Source organism: Camelus ferus, chromosome 3 (genome assembly GCF_009834535.1).
Source record: "Camelus ferus isolate YT-003-E chromosome 3, BCGSAC_Cfer_1.0, whole genome shotgun sequence".
NCBI classification, from domain to species: Eukaryota; Metazoa; Chordata; class Mammalia; order Artiodactyla; family Camelidae; genus Camelus; species Camelus ferus.
The window spans coordinates 7,016,036-7,039,896 of NC_045698.1; the positions used below are offsets into that span (position 1 = coordinate 7,016,036).

The following is a 23,861-nucleotide window of genomic DNA, read 5'->3' on the forward strand; positions in this document are numbered from 1 at the left end:
CACAAATCTTGAAGGCCACCTCCACTCCTGCCCAATGGCTTTAAGTTCAGAAGTCCCTCGTGACCCCCTTGGTTTTAATAATTCAGTAGAACAAGTCATACACTCACGAGACTGCTGCACTTACTATCAGAATTTTATTACAAAGGACATAACTCAGGAAGAGCCAGATGTCAGAGACGCACAAGGCCAGGTCTGGAAGGGTCCCACACGCAGAGCTCCCACGCCCTGTCTGTGGAGTCCAGACACATCACCTTCCTGGCGTATCAAAGTGGTGCTCAGATAGGATGCTTTTGCAACTTTGGGTGTCTAGACTTTTATAGGGGTCTTAGTATGTCATTGGCCACGTGACTAGCCCCTCTCTCATATCTAAGGGCCCATATCTTGAGTTACCTCATTAGCATAAATTCAGGTGTGTTTGAAAGGGTTCATTAATAAAGGACACTCCCATCACTCAGAGAACGCACAGGGTCTTGAAGGTGTGGGCTAGAAGCTGGGAACAAGGACCAGATACGTTCTTTATCATACTACACTCAGGCTTCACAGCCCACAAGCCAGAGAGAGACCCACCGGCCTTTCTCCACGCTCAGCTCTTAACACCCACTTCCTTAGGGGATGACTGTACCAGACGGGAGGATGCGTAATGGAAGAGATGGAACGTGCTGGCTAACATTTGCTCCCATTATGCTGCCATAACCTGCACATATATTCTTGGTTCCTGATCTTTCAAGCACATATAAGCACTCCCCCAGGCACAGTGACCACGCATCTCAGGTTCTCATTTATTTTTCTATTCAACAAATATGCAATAAGTCCCTGCAATACGGTGGGCTCCCAGTGAAGCTCTGATATAGAGACATCATAGCGGACAAAGTGTCTGCCCCCAGGGAAGCTTACAGGCTAGCATATGAAAGAAACCAACTAACAGTTCATTATTTCATCACAATGGTGCCACAGTGGGTGAATTACTGGGTGCTGTGTGAGCAGATGGTGGGGAGACCCAGCCCAGACAGGCCTGGGCACCTACCATCACTGTGAGAGCTCAAGCATCACTAGGTGGCAGGGAGGTAAAGGTTGGGGAGGTGGAAGCGGGAGGAGGAGGATCCAAGCAGAGGAAATGTGCATGCAAGCTCCAAGGTGGGAAGCCTTGGTTAAAGGAACTGAATGAAGGGTTGCATGGCGCCCAGAGAATGGGAGACGGCAGGACAACATGATCGTTTATGATTTAGAAACAGAATTCTGCTGCCATGTAGAGAGTGAGTGGAAGGGAGCTAAGAGGAATTTGGGAGGCAAATTTGATGGCTAGTTCTATAGTCCACATAGATGTGATTGTGGCTTCACCCAAGATAGTGGTGCGATGGATGTTTATAAAAGCTTTATTCATAATTGCCAAAACTTGGAAGCAACTAAGACGTCCTTCAATGGATGGATGGCTAAACAAGCTGTGGTAATCCAGACAGTGGAAAAGTAATGACTATCAAGTCCTGAAAAGACACAGAGGAACTATAAATGCATACTGCTAAGTGAAAGAAGCCAATCTGAAAAACTTACCTACTGTGTGATTCCATCTATATGACATTCTGGAAAAGACAAAACTGGAGACATGAGAAGATCAGTGGTTTCTAGGAGACTGGGGAGAGTGAGGTAAAAAATGAATAGGTGGAGAACAGGGGAATTTTAGGGCAGTGAAGCTATTCTACAGGATACTGTTATGGTGGATACACGTCATTATATATTTGTCCAAGCCCATAGAACTGAACAACAAAAAGAGTGATCTCTAATGTAAACAATGGATTTCAGTTAATTTTTCAATATTGGCTCATCTGCTGTAACAAATGTACCACACTGATGCAAGAGGTTAAGAATAGGGAAGGGGAGAGGAGACTAGGGAAATTCTCCATACTTTTCGCCTAATTTTTCTGTAAACCTAAAACTGCTCTAAAAAAGAAAATCTATTAATAAAAAAAAAACTTTTTTAAAAGATGGTGGTGTGGAGGTGGAGGTATTTTCAGTGGACTTGGTAGCTGATTGGATAGAGGAGCTCTGCAAGGGGGAGGTGTCGCAGGTGGAGCCTCATTTTCTAGCTTGAGCTGCCTGGTGGTGCTTTGAACTTGTAAATAATGGTGAGGGGTCCAATTAGGGGACAGGTGGGTGGGGGGAGAATCAGGGTAGAGCATGAGTTTAGTTTCACTAATATAGTCCCAGTTTCAAATATTCTATTCTGCTGTCTCCATAAACTCAACATCTCTCAGAAAATCTGCTATTTTGGTAACTAAACCACATTTCCAGATTTCCTTTAGTACAAAAGTATCCCTGAGTTTTATTTTATCAGACCAAGAGCCTTTGGATCCAAAAATGTGGTTACTAAATCTGTAAGATATCCCTTTACACTTATGAAGTTGGTTAATTAACCACTTTCCTAAAGCCCACATCCATGGTAAGTTTTAGCACAGTGACAATAATAACACAAGTAAGCTATTTTCTTTTAGGCAAAAAAACAAAAAAAAAAACATTTGGAAACCTCAACCTGGAGACAATTCTATCCCGGAAAAGAATAGATCCCTCTGAGATGATTATTCCCACCACCACCCCACTCCATCTTCTGTGTTCAACCTTGATTAAATAATGGGAAACACTTGCACATAATGAGTGGCCCGCAATTGTCAACAGCCCAAGAACTTTACCCCCAGGTCCCCCCCTGCAACATGGCAGGTTGCCCTACTACACAGTGATTAATTCTGGGATACGGAGCTAATCTATAACCAAGTTCCAACAGAAACATTTTAGTACTGCTTGTCATAAGCAAAACAGGATGGTGCATACTGAAATGGTTACTAACCAATTTTCATAATCAAAAAGCATTGTGCTGTATTGGCTAAAACATTAGTCATGGGATTAGAATCCATCCTCCCCTGAATAGTCTAATCCTCTTAAAATGGCTCAGAGTAATCAGGTTAGCTCCACTATAAATTTTAGTAAACCCATCACTCTTATAAAGGAGTTTCAGAAAAGGAAAGATCAAACAGCTTCTTAAATCCTTGATGCTGATGAAACGTTGGGCAAAATAAAAGTCTTACAGAGCACTTACATAATTGACTTGAGCTAAAATATACTAATAGAGATACATTTGCCATCATAAATGGATTTGTACTCTAAAAACTTCCACTGTGGAAACAGATTCTGAGTGCTGATCTTCTAAATAATGTGACAGTAATGAGAAAAATTACGGGGAAATATCTCACTGAGCGCCCCAACTCCAGCAATTATTATGTGGAAGCCCCATTCAGCAATGCTGTGTGAGACTATGACTAGTGGTGATTGTTTCGCGACTTTCTGGTGAGGATCGTACCCTCCGCCAGTGGGTGATGCTGACTTGACAAGTACACTCAGCTCAAGCTTCTCAGTACATCCAGTTGGCCTCAGGAAATTCATCAAATCCATTCTCACCTCAAGTCTCCTACGTCTCTGTTACACATACCCTATGACTAAGCCATGACTCCGCTTTCCAACAGTTTGCAGACGTACTCGAGAAGCCAAGAGTAGGGTCACCAATGTGCTCCTGTAAGTCTCTACTTAGATTCAGTTTTTCATTTTTCTCTTCTCCCCATGATCCTGGATCCTTATGTTTATGGTCTGACTTATCCACTGTCCAATCTAGATTTGTGACATCAAAAATTATAATAATCACACCTGCCTATTTTTATTCAAGCTACATATAAAAATGTTGAAAGTTACAGATTCTAGAATAACATCCTGTTTCAAATTCAAATTGACATAAGATGGCATCGTCACCCAACTGTTCATTCTTTCCGATAAGCATCCTTGCATTCAACCCAAAGTTTTCTGAAGGTTTACCTGAGGCTGGACATACACACAAACATAGCAGTGTAGGGCTCATGAACTTACACTGAATGCAGTCAAACAGGTTCTAAGATTCAAACTCCCCCACTGACTCACCAGAAGGGAACACTTCCCCACTATTCCACCCCCACCTAAATATGGCTTCCCGTGACTGCCCCTTCTTTGCCATTTATGCAGGAGAAGTCAACCACCCTCTCAAAAGTGAAAAAGCTGCTACCAATGTAATTCCAATCAAAATGCTTTCACACTTTAGGAGAGCGTTAGTGTGAGGGTTCATTTTATGTATCGATTTGGCTGGACCTGGTGCCCAGATACATGACCCAATACTATTCTGAGTGTTTCTGGGATGAGATTTGCATTTAAGTTGGTGGACTACGAATAAAGCAGACTGCCGTCCATAATGTGGGGCATCTGTTCATCCAATCAGTTGAAGGTCTTAAGTGAACAAAAGATTGACCTCCCAGGACTAAGAGGGAATTCTGCCAGCAGACAGCCTTCAGTCATGAACTGCAGAATCAGCTCTTTCCCTGCAGCAGGACAGCCTTTGGACTTGAAAACAACATAGGATTTTTTCTGGGGCTCTAGTCTGATGGCCTTCAGATTTGAACTGCAGATTTTGGACCTCCCAGTATATATATATTATGTTATTATATATGGTATATTATATACTGTACATACATATATCCTGGAGAACTCTAACACAATTGAAAAGTATCTTAATATAAAAGTACAAAAATGTAATAATACATTGGACAAAAACAGTCTCTATATCCATTGTCCTCCAAATTAATTATGAATGATATCCCAATAGCCTCTTTATTCTCTTCAAATGACTCACATCCATTGTTCTTTAGACTTCCTTCAGGATGCATTCACCTTCTCCTTCGTCCTTGAAATCTTGGGTGAAGGAAAGTATATAAATATCGTGTCTCTGCAATTCCAGTGTTCGACTCTTTGAAAGGTATCTACTGAATCATAGGTCAAGATACAGCCACTCTCTGGAGCCAAAGTCACAAGAACATTAATAACTCCTAGTGGATTTATGAGTCAGGCTTATTGAGCAAAAAAATTACATTCAGGGCACAAGAGCCCCTCAAGTCAAATGAGAAAGGGAAGTTTGATTGAGAGTGGTAGGAACTGGACTTGCTCAGGGCAAGAGACTCCTGCGCTCAACACTTCTGGGAGGGGAAGAGAAGGGCCACGTTAGATGTAGGTTACCACCAGTGACAGCCACCCTACACACACACACACACGGACACGTGCTGCAGCTAAAATGATTTTTTTAATGACAAGTCACTTCTTAGAGGAGGTCTTGGTATAATGAGATGCCACCATAAAGTAACAAAACCACAAGAGGATGCAGAAACACAGGGGGACAACAGTATCTAATGCTGCCAAGTTACCTGCTCATCTCAATTACTCGTGCAACAGGAGACAGTCAGAATGTGGGTAATAAAAAAGCCAACAATCCACAAATGCAAATGGTTCAAAGTCTTCCCACAAGATCCTTCACGAAAAGGACTGACAAGTGTTTCATGTGCAAGGAAGACAGATTCAGAAGCTGCTGGGAGGACTGGGTAGGACCCAGTCTCCCACGAGAGCAGCACTGGACACTTAGTCCTGGGCTCTGCCAGGTACACAGAGGTCTCCTGGGAACTGGCTCCAGCCGTTCCTGAGAGACTGATACCTAAATAAAAATGACGACTTCTTAATTCACAACAAGAGAATTCCTTACTCACCATGACACTTACTTCTTCTGGTCAGCAAATTCCAGCATCAACAGGAAAGCCACTTTACAGGGGGAACAGAGGTATCTGTTTTGCCCAGATCACATAATTAGCTCGAAGTAATGGATGAGTACAGATGTAAGAAGCCTTGTGTACGTAGTCATTCACACTCTTAAATATTTATGAATAATTGTCTCCATTCGAACCTAGGGGTTCCCCTGCTCCTTCATTCTCAACCCCTGCAACCCTCTCTCCCCTCCAAAATCATTCCACCTCAAAAGAAACTTCTTCTTGCTCTTTATTGCTAAATCCTTGGATGATTTTCTACTATTTTTCTGGACCTCCTATACATTTGATCCTTTCTTGCTTTTTGAAACTCTCCCTTCTTCCATTTGATCACATCACAATTAACTGACTCTCTTCCTACATCTCTGACTGTACTTTTTTGGTCTCTGCCATGGATGTTATTCATCTAGTTGCCTCCTAAAGACTACTATTCCTTGAATTTCTTCCAGCCCATTTCTAACAACACATACATTTGTCCATCACTTATACTCTGATGACTCCCGAATCTACATCAAGAACCAGCCCTCTCCCCAGTGCTTTCAGCCCAGTATAGCACATCCAGCTTTTGACAAGGAAACCCAATATTCCTTCCCCTCATCTTTTAGAGAGAACCATTTCCGTGGCCCCTCCTGCAGCCCCTTCTCAGCCATATCCCTGCATCCTGAGAAAAGAAGCACCTATTCTGTTGGCCACAGAATATAGACCACATCAGCTCATAGGTACCTGAGAATTTGCACTGCCTATAGAAGAAGCCAGGAACTCCTTAACATAGGATGCAAGACCCTTCACAAACTGACCCTAGTTTGTCTTTCCAGACTTAACTTCATTCTCTCTCTGTCTTCTAATCTTGTAGCAGGTAATCTGTTCCTTCTCAGATATTTCCAGGGCTTTGCTCATATTCTTTCCATGTTTAGAATATCTTTCTCTGTTAATCTACCTTAGCAAGACCTTACTCATCTTCCTAATATTACACACACACACACACACACACACAGACTTCTTCCCTTTAGCTTTCACTGAACCTTAGCCAAGTAGAATTCCACCATATGCTGTGTTTTCAAGGTATTTATAAATTCCACCAGTACAGTGTCTATACTGTGTCATGATCGTTTGTTTTTGAACCTGCTTCCCCATCATTCCATTACTCATTGAGGGGACCATGGCTCTCTCATTTCTGAAGTTCCTTGATCCTGCTACAATCATCAAGATAGTAATTCATGAGTGTTCCTCCTCAAAATTAAACTATTCTGGGGAGGAAGTATGTGCAACACATATAAAATTAGGAGAAAAATCAGCTTTGTTAAGAAATACAAAACAGTATTCACACATAGAATCAGCATACTAGTCACCCTCTTTAGGATTTAGGACTTTTGAACATGAAACTGTCCGGGAGGTATCATGGAGAACAGCACATCCAAGGTCGGAACATACACCCTGAAACTCCTGATGCACAGCCTTGCCGACTACAGATTCAGGTGACCTCTTCTTCATTTAGCTTCGTGAAAGTAAAAATTGACCTTTCACCTTCTGACAAGATTTTTGTTAAGATCAACACAGCCTGTGAAATCAAGGTCTGGATATTTGTATATGAAGGTGCCCTGTCTGAAACTGGACTCTAAATCTCTGGATCTGCAGAGCTGTCTCTTGATGCACCCTCTCAGCTCCACGGATGTAAAGTGAGTTCCTGCGCATTGTTCCAGGAGAAAACTGCGAGGTGACCCAATACAAAAGCAACCATATAGGACTGTGTTTGAACTGTGCTCTTGGGGGGGCAGAGGGGGAAGATGAAAGAAGTGACTCTTGGCTGGCTGTGAATAAGCTAAGGCTCACTGGGGATTTAAGTTCATCTTTCTCAGTAACTCACTGGGCTGCAAACTTGAGGCTTGGAGCTTCAGGAAAGTCTCAAAGACGTAGATCTTCCCCTCCTGCTGCAGTCCGGACTAGAAAAAGAAGTACGCTTGGCCCAGCAAGACTAAAGCTGCTGTTAACATGCACGCTGGTGTTATCTGCGTGGACTCTCCTGGACCCTGGAGAGTATCTTGATGTTGAATCATCATCTTCTGACATGATCATCCTGGGAGCCCCTGGGGTGAGAGGTGAGCACTTTGGCCTGGAGTGAGTATGTATTCCCAGAATCCATCCGCCTGGGAAGAGGTGCCCGTGGGAACACAGAACACAGACTTTGGAGATGGATCGTAGTCTGCGATAAAGGGGATCGTTGTCTTCTCTTTGACTTTGTAATGGTTGGACGTCAAATGTGTGGCTATAATGGGTAAAGGGAGTGGCTCCTTCTGAAAACCATGCCTCGTAACAGTCGTAAACTATTCTTGCCATCGTACTTCCTTCTGTCGCCCACAGACATGCAGCAGAACCTTAGTGATGCAGCCTGACTCTGACTGTGCTGTGGACTCTGAAGGAAAGGACTGTTTATGTTAGAGACAGAAAAGCAAAGGGGGCCAGGATGTCCCTTCCTATGGCCAGAGTAGTGGCCCTTTAGCCTTCACCAAAAGAGGGAGGCTGTGTCCAACAGTGGGGACTCCCCATGAGGGCCAATGACAGCAGGGGCTGTGGGGTGGTGACAAGAAGATGAGACTGGAGGTGAAGGTCATGAGAGAGCTGAACACATAAAGCCCAAATACACAGAAATCCCTCCAAATACCTAAGGCATCATTTAAGGGGTCAGGGATCTGCAGGGGGAAGTTTGAAGTCACGTCACTTAGAGAATTAAAGAAAAAGTGATTTCAGTTGGCACCTGCAGGCTGATAAGGGACGGGCACCTAGTGACCATTTGGAAGCAGCTCTTTTTTATGAAGATGCGTCACAGTACTTTTCCCTCATTAAGACGAGCTCCAAAAACCAGGCTGCAGAATGTAATCATCATTTCTTAGTTCCAAGTTTTTGTGGTTGTGAAATACATTCTTATTCTCAGAAGCAGACTGAGAAGTGAGGTACGCACTGAACAGGTGCCAGTGGTAGAGATCATCACTCTCCTCTTGGGTTTGCTAATCTTGCCCATTTATGAATTAAAAGACGTGAATGTGTGTGTGTGTTTACGGTTAATATTGAAAGGTACTAAAGGCAAAATATACTACGTAAACTTTTTTGGCAGTTTCATATAACCAGGGAAAAATAACTTCTTTAAAATTTTTAAAGTCTTAAATTCAATTGACAAAAATTAATGAGCAAGGGGAAGAAGGAGCATAAACACTTGGAATTATTACCCAGAACATCTCGTACTTCTCAATTTGTGCAGGAAGACCAGCTCTTTTGGAACAACTCATTAAAGTTGAGAACTGGACTTTTGGCCCATAATTATTTCTGGAAGACAATCCTAGATGTCACTGACTAATTGGGCTAATTGGAAGAGAAAAATTAGCACGAAATGTTCCTTCAACATATACATTAATTTACTTTCATTTTCAGCTAAGACTTTTCTAATTGTATTGATTTGTAGCTCCAAACAAATGAAAAATCCTAAGGGAAAAACATTTATAAAGGGCAATTCTAAGAGGAAGTAAAGATAAAGGAGGAGAAGGAGGTCAAAAGTGCCATAAAACCTAAAATATTATTCTTCTGACAACCTGCTTTAAGATATTAAGATCACTTAAAATTCACTAAAAATATCATCTTGAACACTCTTAGGAACTGAGAACTGCATGTCCCAAATAATTGTCAACATGACAGAGAGCTTTTGCTCAGGCTGTAAGGCAGTTCCCAGCTGACAAATGGGTTGTGCTCAAAAAGTTCTCTTGAAGTTAATTGTTCAGAACTCAGGCCAGCTCAAAAGAAAAGTAACCCTAAATGCTCCTGTTTTAGTTTTCTCGGACTTCCATACAAAGGACCCCACACTGGGTGGCTTGAACACAGAAATGTATTGTCTCACAAGCTGGAGGCTGGAAGTCCAAGATGGCAGTGTTGGCAGGGCTGGTTCCTGCCGGGGGCTGTGGCGGAGCCTCTCTCCTTGTTTCCTGGGAGTTTGTTGGTCATCTTTGGCATTCCGTCTCTGCCTTCATCTTCACACTGTGTCTTCCCTGGTTGTATGTCTGTGTCCAAATTTCCCTTTTTATGGGACCGCAGTCACCCTGCATGAGGGACCTACCTTGTTCTAGTATGACCTCCACTTAGCCTGTTGTATCTGCAATGACCTTCTCTCCAAATAAGAGCACTTTCTGAGGTGATGGTTCAATATATGAATGGGGGAGGGGCACAATTCAGCCCACAACCCTCCCAAAGTGCATTTGAGCAGCTGAGAGCCCTGCTTCTCTCAGAGGAGCTGTTCTGAGCTGGGGCTTCTCTGGGCTCACAGCTCTTCCACACCTGGGATGGGAGGAGGAGGAGGAGGGCAGGGCTGAACCCTTGGCACCAGGAAACTATACATCTCCCAGGGTACCAGAACACAGTCCTGCAGAAGAGAGCGAGTTTCTTCTGAAAGCACCTGGCTCCACAGCAGAAGTTCTCCAACTTGAGATGCCCAGGATGCCCAAACTGGCCTGCAGGGACACAGATCACTGGACCACAGCATCCCTTCCTGAGCCAGCAGGGCTGGTGCGGGGCCCTGGAAACTGCATCTCTCACAAGTGCTCAGGTGAGGCCCACGCTGCCGGTCCTGGGCCACAGTTCAAGAACCACTGGCCTGAAGGATACCTTATTGAAAAGATTTGCTTCTTGAGTAAAAGAAAGTATGTATAAAGGAGATAAAATTCGTCTCCTGGGGAAATACCTCTGCAGGAAGAGGGGCTGCAGTGGGTTAAGTGACAGTCTACCCAAAAATCATCCCACCACATGGTTGTATGTGTCTCAATAAATAAATCCATGTGCAATCACCTACATCATAAATAATACTGTATAGATGGCAGAGATGTATTAATAACATTGTATTATGTGTGTATTCATGTAACATGTAACACCTTAACATATTATATATTGCATATACTATATATGTAATAGAATATATAGTATATATGTGTATGACATAGCTATTAATATATTACAAATATTACATATTATAATATTATGCTATCTCATAAATCACATATCTACATCTACATCTATTCATCTGTCTCACTTTGGAATACAGACCCAGTTGTTCTCAACATATCCCTTCGTCCACTGTCATAAAGTTCTGTATAGGAGACCCTATCCAACTACTGCAGACAGAGGATCTGAGAGTGCCTGACAGATGCCACGTCGTGAGACTTACATCAGCCTGAGTGTGTGGTGTGACTCACTGCTCTGCACCACGAACAGGGGAGAGGCCCTGGGCTTCAGTGGCTATTTCTGAGTTGGAAGCTCCTACGTCCCCTTTGCGGGCATCCAGAGAAGTCAGTGGGTGGTCAGAAGAGACCTGCCCACACTGCCCAGCCTCCAAGGGGGTTTCTCCCACGTTTCATCACACCTAGCTTTCCCCCTTGCTCCAGTTCAGGCAAGCCCCGGGGAGTAAGACGAGCCTGATGCCCTTCGCTGCCTCGGTGGAACTTCGTCTTCCCTGTCCATCCCCTCCAGGCACGTGGACACACACTGGATAAAGGGATGTCATAGCAAAGCTGGTCGGAGCAAATAGACAGCTGCCTGCTTTTCCCCCGCAGACATCCGACTTCCCTCTGCTTCCTTCGTGGCCCTCCAGCCGGCATAACCAGGCTGGTTTGAAAGCCCCACTGCCACCACTGGGTCTAAACCAATTTCCAAAGAAATGGAGGAGAACAAGATCAAAGACCACTGTGTCAATACAAACTACGTCATGTCCAGGTCGACTCCCTAAGTGAAGAATTTTACTGTACAGCACAGGGAACTATATTCAATGTCTTGTAATAACCTACAATAGAAAATAATCTGAAGTATACATGCATAGCTGAAAATAGAGAGACAAATTTCAACAGAATGATTTTTTTCCTCTCCATCTCTATGACTGAAGTCTAATAGCACATCACTTTTCCAAGTAATTAAAAATGATGGCCCAGGATGCAAATGACCTAAAGTCTTAATAATAGAGAGGATGTTTGTGTCTCTTGTTTAGTAAATACTCTCAGAGTTTCTGGCACTGAAGAAACTCAATCCACTCAAACCAGCATAAAGCACTTATGTGATAAACCTACTGTACCATTTCCCCTTGGAAATATTTATAATCTACTGTATCAGGGATGGAGAGTTTCTATTAAAAATATATCAACACTCTCATAAAGACCATTTTCCCCTTACAATTTATCCCGAGTAATAACATTCCAAGCCACAAACTTGTTGACAATCAATTTTTGCTTCTCCATGCAATTCGACTGAAGAGTATCTGTTTCTTAACAACAGAATGGCTCAAACACAAAACAACATTCACCTGGCAGGGGCGGTGACACTGTCAACCCCGAGATGCTTCCTCTTCTGTGCTGGCATGTCCACGTATCAGCCATCGGCCCTAGAGGCCTGCTGTTCTGTCGCGATTTCAGATCCCAAATGAATTTAACTGACTCCGAGCATGAGTAATATAAATACTGAACCTCAGCTAAATCATGAGCAGTGTCTCGTGAGTACAGATGTGTAAAAGAGTCACTGATGCTGATTAGGGGACACTCTTGACCTCACTTCTCATCAGAGAAAATACTGAAGGCAGGAAACAGTGAGTTTGGTGGCTTGAGTAAATGAAGGCAGTGGTTGGGTACCTGCAGCTGTCTCCTGCTTCTTCTGGAAGGTGGCTGGGGTGGACTGTTGTAATTATGGGTTTTATCCTCTCACTTTGCCTTCCCTCCATTTTATCCAGTAACAGAAGCCCTTCCAACAGATGAACCTCTTCCCCCACCCTAGGAGAGGGAACATGACTCGGGTTTGGTGCACCAGAGAAACCCAAGCCCCTGGGCAGAGCTATTACTTCAGGGACTGACACTCATGGGAGCTGGACGGGCAGCCCCTCTCCCCACAGCGATCTTGTTGGAATCATCAGAAAAGAGACACTCTCTGTGGACTTCTAGCTTCATCACTGGGAAGACCTAAGCCCAGGTGTGCTGGCAGCCACCTTTGCCACCACGTGGAGAATCTGCTTGAGAATGAAGCAACTCAGGGCAGCAGATTCAAAAGGTAGACAGGCCACATTGTGATGTCACTGCATGTGCTCCTCAAGCCTAGGCAACCCTGGACTTCCCTGACACGGGAAATATATGTTACATTAAATTCAGTTTCTGTCCCTTATAACTAAAACTACCCTCACACAGCTGCTGAGAGGGCAGAAACATCACCTACATCTAGGCTAAAAGAAAACCCTTGTTTCTTCTTCTTACAAAACTCTGACACCCAATGTGTGGCTTCCATTTCCATTTCCATTTCCATTTCCATTTCCATTCTATCTGGGCACTATGTATCCAGAGTCAGACAGATTCATGGGTTAAGGGCTCAGTCCCACAAGCCTGCCCCTCACTGCAGACGCCAGTTGCGAGTCTGGCCTCTTGCGAGTCTGGTACTTTTGACCAACTAACTGCCTATAAGTGAAGAGTTCCCATCCCCCTTCTTGGGCTCAATAATTTGCTAGAACAGCTTGCAGAACTCAGAAAAACACTTTACTCACTATTATTGGGTTTACTATAATGGCTACAACTCAGGAACAGCCAAATGGAAGAGAGGCACAGGGCAGGGTGTGACAGGCAGGTGAGGAAAGAGACTTTCATTACAACCTCCCACACCTCGATGTGTTCACCAACCCAGAAACTCCCTTTACCCTGTTGTTGGGGGTTTTGTGGAGAATTTACCTATGATCCAGCAATCCCACTCCTGGTATTTGCACACTTCATTTAATGAAATGCTCTTGTAGAGTCAAGACATTTTGATAGAATGTCTGTAGTTAAACAATCTGATATGTGACTCATCTGACACTCCTTACATTTTACCTCTTTTCAAGTTAGCAGGTGATCTTTTTCCTACATACTTCTTTTTTCTGGCCCTAAATAATTCCTTTTCTTTCTGCGTGGCCTCAGATCGCATATTTGAGACTCAATCTTCTCACTCTAAATAGTTAAGCTTAATTCCTGGGTCTCATGGAACTCATACAGAGCATCTAAAATACATGGCAGGTAGGAGTTAACTCTCTCTGGGCAATATTAAAGGGACATAATGAACGACAATTAACTGGAACTAATGCTTGATTGAAAAATTGAGGTGATAAACAGGGATAAAGCAAGAACATAGCCCAGAAGTCCATGCCAACAGAAACCTAAAATTATTGACAAAATAGAAAATTTTAAATATTTTTAATCAATACTGACTTAAGCATATGAATAAATGTTTGACTAATGCATCTTACCACTTATAATTCAGTTTCAAACTGCCATGAGATGTCATAAGACCATCTGAGAGGAAATTGGGGGAAGAAAGCCTAGATCACAAAAAAAAAAAATCATCACTTTTATGGCATTTGTACTGGAATTATTTCTAGAATAATGCGGTTTCACAGCTATAATTCAAACTAAGTTTTAGTCTATTGGTTTAACTGCAGCATATCTAAAATTTAGAAGTTTTTATAGCCCTTAATCCCCCATAATGGTGGCTAAAACCTTAGAGAAAATTCAATTATAGTAGAAGAGAGTTTTGTTCTTTTTTTTCTTCTTCTTCTTAAAAATGGACTTCATTTGGAGACCTGCTAAATATATAGCAGTTCCAAATTTTCCAACCCAATGTGTATAAAAATGGAGTGGATTACCAATCCAGAAATGCTGTAGAGGGACACAAAGATTATTAAATGTGGCATAGGAACATTAAAAGAGAATTTAATTGTCTAAGAGAGGGATTCTTGCTCAGGTAAAATCTATCTGGCTAAGGTTTAAATATATCTCATAACGAAATAATTGCACAAATTTCTTTAAGTACACATGGCATCAGAAAGAATCCAGAAAGGGCCCAGTGATGCTGAGGGCTACAGGTCTCACCTTTTACCTTAAAGAAACCAGAAAAGGGAAGAGGAGCTAAGCCTGCAGGATGCTGGCACATCATCTACCAAGGACAGCTCCGCACCTGGCAGCGGGCTGCTCAGTGGTTTGGCGCTTTCTTGTCTTCCGCTCCACACCCACCTACTTAACTAGGGCTATCCTTCAAGCTATAACTTTCTCTTGGAGAGGAGCAGGGTAAGAAAAGCTGAGAGGTGAGGTGAGGGATGGAGTTCTGATTCCTCAGAAGGGATCACACAATTATTTAGAGATGAAGTTTAGAAATTATTTCATCCAAATCATTCGGTTTGGTTAAAGAAAATGAGGTCCAAAGAAATCAAGTGGCTTGCCCAAGATTAGAAAGGTAAGTCACAGTGGAGCCACCAAGAACCCAGCCTCCAGACTCCGAGTCTCTGGCAGCTTCTCCTGCACCAGAGCCCCGCACACCCTTCTCCCCTGGGATGGGCATCCTCTCATCACGACCTTCTCCTCCAGGCAGTAGATGTCTTTGGCTGGCTGAACTGACAGAAGTCACAAAAGGACCCGGTCATGATATCTGAAGGTTATGACAATGAGCTCTCAGGCTGGATTTGCACTGAGCTGTGGAATAAATCTTTATCTGTAGGATTCCACTGAAAGCAAGTTCAAGTGTGTCACGTTTATGAATGTCTGCCTGGGAGCCTCTGCACGCAGTGCTTTATCAGCATACATGCTTATGCATCACCCCTGGTTTGCCAGCTGGAGTGTAGAGAAGAACCCAGGGCTGCAGCAGCCCCGCAGGTAGTCTCAGTCGCTGTGAGGCCCCCAGGCAATGACCTATAGCCTCCAACTACAATTTTGTCGTTCCTACAGTGGGACAGCAATAATTGGATGATTTTTCAAAACCAAATATTTAAGGAAGAGTATAGCAAATATGAAGTATACAACAGATTTGTTTACCCCATTAACAAAGCCAACTTTCCCTTTTGGAGTTGGGATTGCTGGGCTGGGGGTGGGGAATTGCACATTTATGCATACTAGCAGTGTGCCAAGAGCCTTGACTTATTTCAAAACCATGAAGATTCCATTACTCTAAGCAAATTTTAGAGATTTTCTTTAAGAGAATCATTTGTTTGTGGTTCTATTGAGTGATGCTTTACCTCCTTTGTGTGTGTGTGTGTGTGTGTGTTTCAGTCTCATCCTCATGATTTATTTTTATTAGCTTAGTTTCATATGTATTCAAAGAGACTTGCCAAGTAAGTCAAATCTACTTTTATTTTTAAAGATGATATATTTTTCAGAATTGAATAATGTAATTTTAAGTAAATTTTTAAAATGTACACTAGAAATTGTATTAACAGTTTAAAGGGGAGAGTAATTGTAACAGGAATTTGTTTGCATTCTATTTAAACCACGTATGTGAAATGAATTATATCCCACCAACCAGCACCCGCAGAATGCTATGGGATGGAGCAGGAGGGAAGAGCTACCTGTGGTCCCGTGAGATTTCTCCTGGTTTTCTCATGATCCCCAAATCGCGCCAGTTTCCTTTCAAACTCTGAGAACTGCCTGGTGATCAGGTGTGATCTTGGCTGCCACCAGAAGCAATCTGGCTGTCATTCCCACTGTGTTCACTCACAACCACAGAAGAGGGACCATGCTTTCTTCAATCCCAAACAGCATGCTTTCTCCTTAGAAAATTTTGTCCATGACAGGTCAGTACCTCAGCCCCTCCTATTTTTATATCCTTGGTTAACACTGATTCCTAGTTACTGGGATCAGGGAACAGAGGAGTTAACTTTATCAAATTACTAGTTTAAAAAAATGTATGGGAATCTGGCAATACCAGTGAATCAACCTAGGAGGATAGAATTGCATAAAGACGATATTAGGCATCTGACTTGGTCTTCTGTTTTTGACTCCTAATCAGAGAAGGCTAAAATTCTTCTGCTGGACACAGCACATGGTGAACTGGATTAATGGCTCAAGCTACATGTTTCTATCAAGCACCTTCTGAGTGCTATAACTTCTCCGAAGGCCTGATCTAAAATGATTAAGAAGAGTACGTGTCATCCTCAAGGCAGCATCGAGGTCTGCTAAATATTTGTTCAGAAGATTTCCAAAATATTCTGGATAGAATCTGTCCCTTTCATGATGAAAGCCTGTGACTTTAGGAGCCTTTTCTAGCAAAAACGCTTCCTCATTCTTAAGCGGCTGCCACCGCCCCAGGCCTTTCTCTCATCTTCCCTGTCGGAGGATTGAGGAGGAAATAACCACTTTTACATACTTGAGGAAAACAGTTCTGAGAATGAGTTGACTGGGACAAGCTGTAATTCCCTACCATTACTAAAGAGTTGCTAAGCAAATATTACAAAGCCAACAGAAAGGGGGAAACGTCCATTTCACTTCCAACAAAGGAAAACTGAAAGTTAGCTCCTTGGATACGAGAAATAAAGGGAAGAGGGCGAGTTATCATCTCCGTGTTTGTTTTCTAAATAGAGCTGAGTCTTGTTTGCCTTTTTTGGTCTGGTTCAGTTTTGCTTTTGCTTCAGATGAGAAAAAATGGGAGATCTGGTCAAGAAGAAAGGAATGGAACCCACCAGTCCTGCTCTCCTGACAACCCTCCCAGCAGCTGCAGAGGCTTAAGGCATCCTTACAGGTGGGCAGGGAGCCGTGGTGGCCTGAAACTCACGCAAAACCAGAGCAGAGAAGCCCCCCTGGTTTCATAGTGAGGAAAAGGAGCTCAGAGCTCTCTCTGAACGCTAGTACAAGATTAAAGGGCTCTGACAGGACACTGAGATCCTTCATGTCCTGGGAAAGACCCAGAGAAGTAAGAGATCTGGCCTCTAACTGGAGGAATCTATCATCTCCTCTGGAACACAGTTATTCCCCCCGGAAAAGTAAGGCAAAGACAAAGGTAGAATATACCAAGTTTGCCATGAGTGGCTCTGGGCACAAGTAGTGTAAGACGCCTGTCTCCCTCGTGTCTTTTGCTGCAGTTCAGGTTCCCTAAATTTTTATCCCCATCTTGACCCACTGGACTCTTGATTTGTGTATTTAACTGCTTATTTGATGTCTCTACTTGTATATCAATAGAAATATCAAACTTTTCTCCCTGGACCAATTCCTCTCAACCCAGTCCTTCCAGTCTTAGCAGTGATCCTTTCCTTTACCTCGTATCTCAGGTCAAAAGCCTGAGAATCATCTCTGATGTCTTCATTTTTTTTCTCACGCCCCACCTCCAGTCCATCAGACCCTCCTGGGCCTGTAACAGAGGAAGAGCAGAACTAACACTATGTTGGAACTGCCTCCCTCATTCTTTAGCTTAAATACTTTTATCACTCTAGCCTGGCACAGAAAGAACTAAATATTAGAGAAATGTTGCTTGTCCCCGAATAGCTCATTAAGTTCCTTGAAGAAAGTTTCCATCCCATGGTCCCAAGCTAGTTATGGCTAGTACTTGGTATAGATAAGTTTGCTTTCAGCCCAGAAACCTTGTTAATAGGCAGAAATAAGAATGGTAGAGTAAAAATAACTGCTAACAATTTGAAGTTTTTGCAGGAGTCTTGTGAGCCGGCACCACGTGAGAAAGCAGAAGAACAAAGAATAGTTATTCATCCCCTGAAGGCCAGATGACTCCGAGAAGTCTGCACTCAGCTTTGTCCTTTAATCTTGAACCTTACTGCCTCCCCTTTCTCTTAACATAAAAGAAGTCTCAGTTTTATTCCACATTAAGATGGTTCTTTAGGACATCAGTCCACCATCTTCTTGGTTTGCTGGCTTTGCAAATAAAGTAGCTATTCCTTGCCCCAGTCACTCATCTTTCGATTTATTGGCTAGTCGTGCGGCAAGCGGTATGAACTTGGACTCATTAACATCTCTACCTCCAAAGCTTAACCCAAATCCATCCATCTCTTGCCATGGCCACATCACCACCATCTCTGGCCTTCATGACAGCAGTCGTCTCCTTTGCTCATTCCTGTCCCTCTATGGTCCATAATGTAGCCAGAGATTATTTCCCATCCCCTCTCGGGGTCTTTGTAGGAATATTTCCCAGCCAAGAATGCACTTCTCCCAAACCTGCTCCTGCTGGCACTACTCTCATCCTTCAGTGGCCCTCAACTCACAGTGGTCCATCCTGATCTCCTGATCTGAGGAGCCCTCAGTCATTCTCTGTCCCTCCACCCAGTTTTAAAAATAGAAGAATTTTATTACAAATGGCTATGTTATTGTTTATGCATTGATTACCTGGCTTCCCCTTAATGATTAAGCTCTAGAGAGGAGAAACTGGGTCCTTTTTAAAAATTATTTTTCATTGGAGTATAGTTGATATACAATATTATCTAAGTTACAGGTGTATGACAGTGACTCACAATTTTTAAAGGTTATATTCCATTTGTAGTTATTATAAAACATTGGCTATATTCCCCGTGTTGTACAATACATCCTTGTAGCTTATTTTATACATTATAGTTTGTACCTCTTAATCCCCTACCCCTATATTGCTCCTCCCCTCTTCCTTCTCCCCACTGGTAACCACCAATTTGTTCTCTATATCTGTGAGTCTGCTTCTTTTTTGTTATATTCACTAGTTTGTTGTATTTTTTTAGATTCCACATATAAGTGACATTACACAGTATTTGTCTTTCTCTGTCTGATTTATCTCACTTAGCATAATACCCTATAAGTACATCATATTGCAGCAAATGACAAAATTACAGTCTTTTTTACAGCTGAGTAATATTCCATTGTGTGTGTGTGTGTGTGTGTGTGTGTGTGTGTGTGTGTGTGTAGAGCACATCTTCACCCATTTATCTGTTGATGGACACTGAGATTGCTTCCGTATCTTGGCAATTGTAAATAATGCTATTAACATTGGGGGTGCATGTATCTTTTCAAATTAGTGTTTTGGATTTTTTTTCAGACATACCCATGAGTGGAATTGCTAGGTCATATGGTATCTGTTTTTAGTTTGGGGGGTTTTTTTTAACATTTTTTTATTGAGTTATAGTTATTTTACAATGTTGTGTTGAATTCCAGTGTAGAGCACAAATTTTCAGCTATACATGAACATACATATATTCATTGTCATATTTTTTTCACTGTGTTTTTAGTTTTTTGAGGAACCTCCATACTGTTTTCCACAGTGGCTGCACCAATTTACATTCCCAACAACAGTGTACAAGGGTTCCCTTTTCTCCACATTCTCACCAATATTTGTTATTTGTGGTCTTTTTGATGATGGCTATTCTGACAGGGAGTGAGGTGCTATCTCACTGTGGTTTTGATGTGCATTTCCCTGATGATTAGCAATGTTGAGCATCTTTTCATGTGCCCGTTGGCCATCTGCATTTCCTCTTTGGAAAAATATCTACTCAGTTCTTCAGCTCATTTCTTAATTGGGTTGTGTGATTTTTTGATGTTGAGTTGTATGAGCTGTTTATATATGTTGGATATTAACCCCTTATCAGTTATATCATTTGCAAATATCTTCTCCCATTCAAGTAGGTTGTCTTGTTTTGTCAATGGTTTCCTTTGTCGTGCAAAAGCTTTTAAATTTAATTAGGTCCCATTTGTTTATTTTTGTTTTTATTTCCTTTGCTTTATGAGACAGATCCAAAAAAAATACTGCTACAATTTATGGCAAATAGTGATCTGCCTATGTTTTCCTTGAAGAGTTTTATGGTTTGGGGTCTTACATTCAGATCTTTAACCTGTTTTGAGTTTATTTTTGTTTATGATGTTAGAGAATGTTCTAATTTCATTTTTTATATGTAGCTGTCCAGTTTTTGAAGCACCACTTATCACACAGACTGTCTTTTCTCCATTGTATACGCTTGCCTCCTTTATTGTAGATTAATTGATCGTGAGTGTATGGGTTTCTTTCTGGGCTGGGTCCTTCTAGATTGTTGCTGTGTATCCAGGAACCGGAATAATGCCTGGCACACAGTAAGGACTTAATAAATGATGACTGAATAAGTAAGCAGACAATGAATCCTTCAATCCTCTACATTGAAGCCAATCAACACAGCAACAGGAAAGAAATGAAAACCCCCAAAGATGTTTGTAGGGAAGGCTGTTCTTGACCCCTTACAAGTTCACGTCTGATGAGGGAGCAGACGGGAACTTGGATGAGCTGTCCTGTAACAGGTGATCTATTCTGGAATCCTCAGCCCATCCCATAGTCTCCACCCTTGAATTGACACCTCTGATCTCCCTCAGGGGGCTTCAGAGAAAGTCATGTGATATTACCACAAATATCACCATTTCTATAGCCTTGACGAAAACAGTTTTGAGAATTCATTGACTGGGACAGGTTTTAAGAAAGGAAAGCTTCCTAGAGAAGTCTGAATGTTAGCTGGGCCTCGAAACGTGGCCAAGAAAATGACCTCACTTAACGTAGATCAGTGTTTCTCAACTTTTTTTCATCATCATCCCTCCCACCCAAGGAGCCTTTTTAGACTTTTCCTAATCACCCCTTCTCATGAAATTTTAATGGCACCAGTATACTATATGTCTATGCACCATGACACTTTAGAGGTCCACAAATCATTATAACATCTAAAGTTTGTTCACCAACCCTCCTCCCCTCCAAGAACCAATTTTTGCCTCCTTGGGGGAAATATCACTCTGTAGAGAATGAATGTCACATTCGTTTCTCTTGTGTAAATAACGATGTTCCTCTGCTATCCTATTGTTGGTAGACAAATTTCTCCTTTAAGAAAGACCTTTTCCAGTGTGGCTTACTTAAGAAAATGTTTGGGGGAAATAACTGAACCCCTCAAAAAATGAGCCTTGTGTTGGCAAGATACACTTCATCTCTCCTTTGACTTTGCTCTTTGGCTCTAGACGTTAAGGAGTCCAGATGTCTTAGCAGGGTGAGAGGTGGCCCCTGAATCATGGACACTGGGAAGGCCAGCTTTCTTAGAGCAGACATTACCCTGAGATTAGAAACAATGCTTGGTGAGGTAGATTACTTTTTCATGTTACTCTGTGTTTATACACATGTGCTAAGTCTGTGAATTCACCAGTCAGCAGGAGTAGGAAAGAGAGGTGAGGAAGTAAGATGGAAGAGAGGACATGCCATAGCACGTTCAGTAGGACCAGGGAGGACCATGGACACCTTTTCCTGAAGATATAAGGACAGCTTTACACAAGAGATGAAAACCAAACACGGCCTATTCTTAGTTTTGCTCATAGCCTTGACCTAAACTGAATGAAACTGGCCTGCCTCCTTCCTCTCTTCACTCATTCTTTCAACAAATATTTGAGTGTCACGTATTTGTGAATACTATAAAAATGCAAAGGTCAAGATCTATCGATTTTTTCCCCCAAAGAGCCTACATACAGCCCACTGGGAAATCACACAAGTGATTCAATTAGTGGAGTGACTGAGACATTCCCCAGGGTATTTGTTCCAGGCTCCACCTTGTGACCCACTGAGGATATTCACCGTTTGCTGTTCTTCAAGGACAAACTCACCCTTCAGGAACGTAATCTCACTTGCACTTCCAAATTCACTGTTTTCATAATCAAGTGGCATAATGTCAAGCTGCTCCTTAAATTAAGGTCTCTTCTCTCATTTCCCTCTCCCCACAAAATCAGTGATCACAATCAAAGAAACAATTACTTTTGTTCAGCAAGATCTGCTTTTAATTAACCTATGTTTGTTCCTTATTGAAAACACCTCTACCAAGAATACACCGAATGAGTCCTTTCTGCTCTGGTACCTGGAAGAATAGACAGGCAATAGCCAATGGCCTGATGGCCCCACAGCTGCTTCATTCTCAAGACCTTAAATCTCAAGGAAATCATGTCTGCATGTGGGATCCCAGGAACCAGAGCTTGCTCCAGACAGCTTCTGAGCACACGGCAATGTCCATGTCCAACTGCGGGAGGTTGGCCTTGAAAGATGGAAGGGCTTCTGTGGGAAGGACTGAGGCTTTTCTCCTGGCTCATTCTTAAAGGGATTATGTCAGCTTCATAAGGTGTTGTACTGACGTTCTGATGTGATGACCTTTTCACATCATTAGGACCAACCTGGGTCAGTAGATCTCCCTGGCCACCAGCCAGCTCTCACAGCCACTGTGTAGCAGCCTGCTGAATCTGCTTATTCTGTTTAGAAGGTGCAGAGGCCAATATGGAGGCCAGCCTGTTGAATGATTCCTTTTGAAATCCAATTCTGAAAGTGCATTTCTTATCCTACATTGAGCTTACCTCCTGAGCGTGGCTACAGTCAGTTGCTCCTGCCAGCAGGAGACCTGAGTCCTAACAAGTTATGCTGGAGCTCTCACTTCTTAGCCCCCTCTAAATGGCCATCACCACATCACAGTCCTCTCTTGAGGAATTCTTTCAAAAATCCTTATCTTATCAGTGGCAGAGCAGAGGCGTGTAAGATAGGGAGACTTTGGGCTGCAAGCATGTTTCAACAGTATGGTTCTCAAGTTTGAGATCCCTGTGTTTCCACCTTCTAGGCCACCATGGGGGGAGATTACCTTGAAGATTAACCATGAACTATCCTGTATCTTTAGCTGATCTAATAGTTTATCAAGCTGGCCTTCAACCTTGAAGAGCAAATTGATCTCCCAGCATGAAGCAAAGATTTCTTTTGAATATTATGAATTCTTACCTTGGGCTTCCCAGTGAGCTGCTACGTTTCATAAGAACTTGAGAACTTCGAGGCTGCTCCACGCCTTCAAAGCCCTTCTGATGCTTTTCTCCGCTGCAATAACAAGTAGGCCACCCCTGTGGTAGAGAAAATGACTAATTAAAAAATTACCTTGCACTGGTCTCTTAGGAAAGTTCCAGAATTCCACCAGACCCCCAAGTTGCATCAGTTCAAACAAAAAAAAGTATCACTCCATAAACAAATCACGTCACAAAAACATGATACAGATTGACTGCTTTTCTCTGATAAATTTCCCCATCGTCTTCTATTTCCCAAAAATGAGCAAAAAGCCTCCATTGCGTTCCTTCCCTTGCTTCATGTAATTTGAGCTCAAATTTAAATGCAGTGGTTTCTTTAAAAACTGTTGCAGCCAGAGACTTTGATAGCCAGTTTCTAGCTACAAACTCAAGCTTATCTACGAATGTAAGTTTTAAAATAATATTGAAATAGAACTTTAAAACTGAGATTCTAATTTTTTTAAAGAAAGACTTATAAGTAAGGAAATAAAAAAGGAAATAAAGTTTGGTATATGAAGGTGAGTAGGCTGTTTCATAAAAGTCATGCCTCTGAAACGTGTCTGTAAGGAGTTGAACCTGCTGATGTCTTTTGAAATTTGCTAAGAATAAATTTGAAATCACATTTCCATGGAAGTAATTGCCTATCCTCTGG

General features: G+C 42.4%; 1 long non-coding RNA gene across 1 annotated transcript in view; it reads right to left on the reverse strand.

The window, feature by feature from the left end:
* LOC116660445 overlaps window positions 1-23,544 on the reverse strand; it is a 74,354-nt gene extending 50,810 nt beyond the window's left edge. Inside the window, exon 1 of the long non-coding RNA XR_004315972.1 lies at window positions 23,154-23,544. This is a non-coding gene — a long non-coding RNA (uncharacterized LOC116660445). The remainder of the gene's footprint in view (window positions 1-23,153) is intronic.
* Between the last annotated feature and the right edge of the window lie 317 nt (window positions 23,545-23,861).